Below are 8,792 nucleotides of genomic sequence, written 5' to 3'. Positions count from 1 at the left end.
CCGACCTCTCTGCCTTCAAATAAAATTCTCTCTCTCTCTCTTTTTACGTGGACCTAAAAAGGGAGAACAAATATATATATATATATATATATATATATATATATATATATATATATATATTTGTTTTCCCTTTTTAGGTCCACGTAAAGGTTTTTGCTCGTACAAATGTGAACACCAGTGGCAATAGCATTAACACAAATATTGTTCATGATGCGGCCGTGTGCGTGTGTTAAACGAGGTGAACGGGTAAATTTTGGGTTCGTCATAAACAAAGTGACATTAAGAGAAGCGCCGTCGTGCCTGTTGTCTTTCGTTAAATAGCCTATGCGCACCAGTAAGCAGTGGCATACCAAATAGTTAGCGAGTGGGGAGGGAATTACCCTCACATTGTATCTTCTGTATATGTAAATAGACCTTAAACATATGCAGACGCACTTTATGACGGTGTGTCACAACACATTAACACACTTATTTTCCGTTCAGGCATACAACATATTGAGTGACAAACAGTCGCGTTCGGAAGTTTTGTGGATTCATTTCTGAGACACTGTGCGAGTCCATCTTATTATATCACTCGTTCCGAAGAGAGGGCGGGCCTCGGGTCTCCCCCGAAAAGATTGCTCACAGCTTTCCGAAAGGCAACCTTGAATTACTTCGGGAAATAATCGTTCCAAACATACAGAGCGAACGTGGAAAAAAATCTCACTGAGGCACGTGCTGTCTCCGCGGATGCCTTCGATAACAACGTCAGGGTAAGCCTAAGTCAAAGGAACTACAGAGTCCTCCAACTCAAGCCCATAAGAACGCTGAACAGGGTGAGGCATGACGCTGAATTGAACCATGAAACGTGCCAATGAGTTCCGCAACTGAAGTTGCCCTCCAAGTCCGGTACAACCCTTCCGGCGCGTAGACATGAAAACGTCGTCGCTCTTGGTGAAGCTCACTTGTACCTTGTGGGAAAGGTCATTTCATTTTATTACCTTAAAGACCCCACTAGGGGGTGTTACATAAGGGGTGGATGTAGAGAAATTATACAAAAAATGCTAACCATGTATGTTAATTGCGAGACAGGCAATGTGTTACATTTTGCAAAAATAAACTCGGGCAGGTAATGGCGGCAGTGCTGTGGGAAAGGTCATTTCATTTTATTACCTTAAAGACCCCACTAGGGGGTGTTACATAAGGGGTGGATGTAGAGGCAATCAACGCAGTAAGGAAGCAAAGGCACGTAACGAATTATTTTCTTGAAACCGTTGATCTGCTCGACGCCGTTCTCAAATACCGGGAGAAACGGCGTAAAACCGATGGGCCTTTTCAAATAGCCGCTAGGCATTTGTGCAAGTGCGCTCAACACTGCGTATAGACCAGGTCCATGCCTGAAAAGTCCCAGTCTGCGTGAATAAAGAAATTGAGTAGATATAGGGTAATAAACCTCGAATCTTCCAGAGCAAACGAGCTACAACAGAACAGAAGAGAACAGAAACAAGGCTTTGAAGCAAAACCTCGTCAGTGTATTTTGTCAAACGAAGTGGGCCAGATTATGCCACTTTCTATGGTGCGAGTCACTGTAATGTGCCCTACAGATCCTGAAATATAACGCGATATTTGCTTATATGGATATTCTCAAAACGCTGCTTCGGTGAATGAAACCAGAAATCTTGAGCGAGCTACATTTGTTCTGTCAACAAAACCAACAGTGGAAAATTAACTACAATACTCAGAGCTCGACACTGCTATTAACTTACGAAGAATGTGAATTTATTTATGGCATTTGGAGCTTATCGGAGCTTATACTGCAGTTCCTTAAGTAACTTAATCGAGAACCATGCGGCTGGTGACTCGCGAGCAGAAATCAGATATGTATTTCCGAAATTTTGGTATGCGCTTCACGGTTGGCTTTATCTATTCACATGTGATTCAGGTTATGCAGCTGCGTAAAGTGACGATAAGTGCATGTACCGGTTGCGCTATCGATACGTGCAGCGCTTCATACTATTAAATGGCGCAGTTTTTCGCGGTGTCCTCGTTAAAACTACACTGATACAGGAATATTGTGCATGTGATCCCATCCCTTGCTCTTGCATTACAACACATATGCCTTTAGCTTGCAAGTGAAGGATACAATTGTACGCAATTCATTGGCGTATGCGACGTTACCTGGACAATTACGCATTTCTATGTGGCTAGTGTGACACATGACTCATCTGCTGTAATGCAAAATATTTGGTGCTCAATTTCTGATGCAGTGGAAGATCAAATTTAACTTCAGCATACGTGCGCAGCTCAAAAGTACTTGCATGCCTGCCGCCGGCTGACATTGCAGAATTGACAAGTCAGCATTATAAGTATTGAAGTTGTAACGTTTCCACAAAAACTATCAGTAGAATTTAAAAAACTCTATCACGTTGTACATTTACTTATATTTCAGCACGTGAGCAATTATGTTTGTTATTAAAGAGAAAGAATTCCGGAAACATTCACAACAAGGCTGTTTGTATGCATAAGATTCCCGCGCAGCTATCGCAACTTACAGATTCAACGAACATGCAATTAACGATGAAGTCAGGACATTACTGTCATTGTTGGGTTTTGCGGCAACTACTGTTACCAGGCGCGATGTTACCGCAAAGACCTTCGCTGAAAGCATCTTTTGTTTTTTGAACCTTCGAAAAAGTATTTCCACCAGTTAATTGGAAACGGGGAAGTACAGCCGCCCAAATTTTTACCTATCGTGCGCGAGCGCCGGTTCGGTCCCTGCCCGCGGCAAGCTATCTTTTCGTCCACTTTTCTTTCTTCACAATTACCTTACATTTATTACTAAAAACATCCCCTATACTTTCCTTGGCATTATTGTCTGTTAATTCTCATTAATATTGTGTATAACAAAGAAAACGAACCCTTGAAATTAACACTTCTTTCCTTCATTCATAGCGAGGGTCTCGTTCTGGCAGACTTGATGCTTTCAGGTAGTATGCGAGGGATTATTGGTCAGCTGCAAGCTAGTAATAAGTTCACCTGCTACGTGACGCCAACAGGCAGAAAAAGTGTTCCACACTCGCCGTCATGGCTACTGGCGGCGCTGACTGACGCTCCCACGTTTAAATGCACACATATACCCTATAAAGTGGACGGGGGGATGGCCGCCGCGGTAGCTCAGTTGGTAGAGCATCGGACGCGTTATTCGAAGGTCGCAGGTTCGGTCCCTGCCCGCGGCAAGCTATCTTTTCGTCCACTTTTCTTTCTTCACAATTACCTTACATTTATTACTAAAAACATCCCCTATACTTTCCTTGGCATTATTGTCTGTTAATTCTCATTAATATTGTATATATATATATATATATATATATATATATATATATATATATATATATATACTGGACACGACGGCAACGCCGACGGCAAAAACCAGCCGAGAGTGTCCATACAATTGCTATCGCAATAAAAGGTTGCTCATAAAGCAAACTCCAAAGAATGTTGATGCAAGGAATGATTTTTAGGACTGCAGCCTGTCAGCGGCAAAGTGCCTTGTGTTTACGGAAGACATGTTTCGGAAGTTCGTTGCAGAGTGTTAGCGCTTAAAATAAGCGTGTATTTTAGTCAGTGTCTATTTTATATAGGCAATGTATTATGGTGCTATCGGCGTGCATATTTCTATAGGTGGAAAATAAAGCGCCATAAATATCACCTTCAATTCGATTACTTTGATGCCATTATTAAACGCAGCGCAGAAAACACGGACACAGTAAATGAGCACACTACACAGCGCTAACTGTCAACTCAGATTTATTGAAGAACACACACGCATATATACTCATGAAGAACAGACACGTGATACGAAATGAAAGAAAAGAGGACATCTAGTGATTGGCAGTAAGGAAATTTAATTCAATATTATGCAACAATATTGACGGCCGATCACTTGATGTCCTCTTTTCTTTCGTTTCCGATCACGTGTCTGTTTTTCATGAGTATGTATGCGTGTGTGTCCTTCAATAAATCTAAGTTGATAGTAAGCGCTGTGTTGTGTGCTCCTTTTCTGTGTCCGTGTTTTTTGCGCTGCGTTTAAATATGTTATCGTACCAACTCGTCCAGCAAGACACCCTTCTGATATTTTGATGTGTCTGTTCTCGAATATAGCTACAGTTGAGCGTACCGCTTGCAACAACTTAAGCAAGCGCATGTACCCCTCCAAGGCGTCAGCATTTCGTCACGATGGCGGCGTGTTGTGCCGGCCGTCAACACGAGCGAGTCTTCGCCAATCTCATCTTGTTAGGGTCTCAAGGCGCGTCACTTTCGGCTGCTGCCGACGTCAGTGCGGCGGTTGCACGGAGCATGTCTCTAGCCTTCTTTGGATGTTACAACTATATCGCACAATGTCTGCTTAGGGAAAGCAACCGGCGACATCGACAGCGTTCTTATATAAGACACGCGAATGCCTGACATCGTAGATCCTCGATTGAGTGCGGGCATTTGTTTGGACGTAGCTTGCTCGAAGACCTTACGTCCCTACAAAAAGCCAGCGATCAACTGAAGATATCTACGTCACCGGCCATCGGTGGCAGTCAGGTAAAACTCACATTCCCAGGATTTGGGGACATCTATGCGTGGCGCCATCTCTTGGCGGTAGCAACGGCGTCCTACCATAACTGAATGGGAAGTGGACGAAAAAAAATCATATCTATTGAAAAAGCAAGCTATAAAAAACGACTCGGGCTTCTATACAGTAGAGACCTACTGGAACGTTTCGGTAAAATTGCAGTATCGCACTACAAAGCGTGTGGCTTCCCAGGACAATTGAACACCGCCCATTAGAAATGCATGGGGCCCCATTGTAAAATTTTAAACACTCCGGGAAGCCACGCGGTTTGTGGTGAGACACTGTAATTTTAACAGAATGTTCAAATAAGTCGCTACTGTATAGAACCGGGAGCCGTGTTTGACAACTAACTTTTTTTGTCAGACAGAATTTTTTTTCGCCTATTTCTCATTCAGTTACGGCAGGCCACCGCAGTCCCCGACAAGAGATGGCGGTACATGCATATGTCCCCAAATCCTGGTCATGTACCAGTGTGATACTAAACTCATACTAGAGATAGATCGTTCACAGGCTTCATTTTTCTTATCGATAATCCTAATAACGTCTACCATAACTACACCAAGTTCTGTCTCATTATCACACGATACAACCCCTAACGTAAAACACGTCCGTGTTCCTGTGCAAGCCCCTCATCACAACAATAACTGTCTTCTCCCACATGATAATGATGAGGGTAATGTTGATACGTAACGCCGCCCTCAGTGTAGAAGAACAGAAATGCGAAATCGTTCCAATTTATGGGCAGTCACTTTCTTGATTATCTTTGGACTGTAGTGTAAATATCTTTTGTGCCTGAGCTGCACGTAACGTTACTGCTGGAGGCGGATGTTCCCCCGAACTCGCACTGGAGCTCCGCAGCAGTTGAAGCACTGACAAATCCACCGGGGCATTTAAAGGCAAAGATGGCTACATTTTTTTTTCAAACTCCTGTATAGCTACCATGAATAGATAGAATTTTCTTGGGGGGGGGGGGGGGAAGTGGAGAGCTGCTCTTATTCACGGTAAAGCTTTGTGAGCATTGAGGACATATTCCTCAGGGGGTGAGTGCGGCCTTCATTGTGCTTGTTGAGACAGCTTGTTGGGGCCTACGACAGAATGCTGCAAGAAAAAATTGCTGGGTCATTAGTCGTAGGATAAAGTAACTGCCACTCGGTTGTTTGAAAAAGAGATACATAAAATAAGCGTGACCTCCACTACTGACCAGTGGTCCATGGTCTAACTCAGCATTTTAATAGAGGTACCCGCCTACAAAGTAATATGACTTGCATTTTTAGAAATCGTAAGCGAGTACCCTATTTATTGGGCACTGTGTACTGTAATATTATTTATACATGGATTAAGTCTTTGCAGGTTTGAATATACCATGGATCTTCGTTATCTGTTCTTCGCCGTCGCCTGGACGTTTTTGTCGTCTCCTTCTGCAAGTGCCTCTCCAGGTAAGGTCTGGCGAGACATGGTACACACGAAGCGACGCATCAGAGATGTCCTATAAAAAGCTATTACTAGATAACAAACCTAACACTAGCTCTTAATCTTCTTGCTCCAAGCAACAAGATTAAGAACGCTGCGCTAGTTCCGCATAAGTTTGAGTGTTAATTTCATTCCTTTTTTAACATCTTCATAGATTAGACACACCATAATTTCGGTTAACAATGATACCCTTATGATGCATTTAGATATGTTTTCAGCGTAAAATTTTTGGGGAGTAGATTTTAAATGCCGGAAATACCATGTAAATATAGTTAGCATTATCTTCTTGATGTATATATGCTCTTTTTTGCTTTTCTTCAAGACGAAAATAATATTGCACGCAATGCTGAAGCAAAGCGCATCGTTTGAAGAGTCAGGCTCCTAGGTGAACGTCACGAAACAACATTTCCTGAATTAAAAAAGATAGCGTAGCTTGCCCTGGAGGCGCAAGGCTAAAGAGACAGTGGAGCTGATCGGCAGCTCCGCACTAGTGGTGCCAAGCCTGAAGGAAGTGCGGAGCGGGACGGCCTTATTTTTTGGTCGACATGGTGTGCGGAGATGTTGGCGCACACATAAGGTGCCGGATACTTCTTACCTCTTAGAGATGTCGACGTGAGAGCACATAGGGTCCAAAAGTTCCAAGCGTAACAAATGTGTGGCACATGCAATACACCACTTAGCATAACAGTCAAGACATAATATAACAAACAAAACAACATATTCAACAATCAGACGTATGCATACACACGGTGATGCTAAAAAAGTTGAATAACAATTGTTACATAGCATTACCAAGATAACAATACTCAAAGTCACATAAATGTGCACTGTGACGTTAAAAGAAAACAAAGCTTAAATCTGTTAGTAACGACCGAGAATGGCACTGTCTTCAAGAAAAATTTTCGGCGCTTTCAAAGCGCACTTCTGTAAACCTCTTGGTGGCCACGGGCCCAAGAGTTTCCTTAAAGTGGTCTGCGGTATAATGCCATTAACGCTGATTTAAGTCGGCGCCTTGGCGTGTCGTGGTGTGGCCATTCTAGAAGGAGGTGATATATGTCTTCATCTACAATTCCACAGTCACATGCATGAGTTTCCGCGCTCCCAATTCTATGTAAAAACTGCTTGGTGTGGGCAGTGCCTATCATTAATCGGTGAATGAGCGTTTCCACACTTCTGTGTAAAGATAAGGAAATTTAAAGTTCAATTAGTGGATCTATATGATATAAATCAGAGCTTTTTAGACTTTTGTTCATACCACGTATTTCGGCGCACATTGAAAGATTTAGTCCTTAAAATGCTGCGCAATTCATTTTTCGATATTCGAATAGAAACCATATCACCTTTGCGATGTGCTTGTCGTGCTGCTTCATCAGCTGCTGTGTTGCTAGGAATGTTGCAATATTCAGGCATCCACTGAAACAATATTTCATGATGCATTTGATTTGCCTTTGTGAGCTCTTTGAGTGTCTTGTAAATTAGGCTATCATTATTGTACTCGTTTTGTGCTACACAGTGATGTTAGTGCCGCCTGTGAATCACTGAAAACTAACCATTTTCGAACACCTCTTACATAATTGATAAATTTTATAACACTTACTAAAGCGAATAGTTCAGCTGCTGTAGACAATGTCATGCGAGATAACCTAAATTAATCTTGTACATTGAGGTGCGGTACAATAAATAATGAAGCTGAAGATGTTGGTACACTGGAGCCATCTGTGTAATCATGCATGTAACGTTCCCGGATATTTTTTGTTTCTCTTAATTTTCTCTTTATTTCTCCCTCTCTTTCTATTTCCCTCTTACATCCGTTGTTTCGGTCTTTTTTCTCTGTTTGTTTCTATTACTTTCTTTTTCTCTCTCATTTTCCTTTTAATTCTTTTTCTTTCGATTTTTCTTTCCTATCTTTGTCTCACTCGGTCTATATCGTGCTTGATTCTTCTTTATTTCTATCGTGTTTTTCTGTCTCTATTTCTTTCTTGCTTTTTTGATTTTCTCTCTCTCTCTTTCTCTTATGAATTTATTTTTTTATATTTCTCTGTCATTCATTGTATGCTATGTGAACACTCTCCCCTCCTCCTCACACTCACTTACGAGGCTATGCTATATCCTATCAGCGTGCTTGGATAGCCGATTGGGTAAGACGCTCCCCTTGGGATCGTGGGTATGCGGGTTCGAATCCCGCCGCTTCGTGAGAAAATGTTTTCCCCAAGGTTTTCTCTCTTTCTCTTTTTCTCTATCTTTTTCTTTCTCTCACCCCCTTGATATACGCCGCACAAATCGGCCCACTTGTTCTGGTAGCCAAGCAGATGGTGAAGAAGAGGACGAAGAGAGCGATTACCGGTTCATGATGATGATGGTTTTCGGTCACGAGCACGACAGACATATAACGCTGACCTAGAAAGCTTTGCTGTTAAAAGGCGCGTTGATGATATTACGAATAAGGCGAGTTGGCGTAACACACGCACCAACATAAAGCAGCAAAAAAGAGGACACAGAGACGAATATACGTGAAGAATTTCAATAAAGAAACTCTCACATTTTACGAGCCAATCGGTATATATTCAGAATGTTCCCCATAATATAGCAATAATCTCGTAAAATGTGTGAATAATACACTCCATTCGCGGTGGCAAGGAATAGTACCTCCAGTTAGATTTTTTGACATGGACCGCATTTACCCCCATACACAAATGATCATGTACGCGTGAGCATACCACAA

This window comes from Rhipicephalus sanguineus, chromosome 11, assembly GCF_013339695.2.
Source record: "Rhipicephalus sanguineus isolate Rsan-2018 chromosome 11, BIME_Rsan_1.4, whole genome shotgun sequence".
Taxonomy (NCBI): Eukaryota; Metazoa; Arthropoda; class Arachnida; order Ixodida; family Ixodidae; genus Rhipicephalus; species Rhipicephalus sanguineus.
This window is presented reverse-complemented; position numbering follows the sequence as displayed.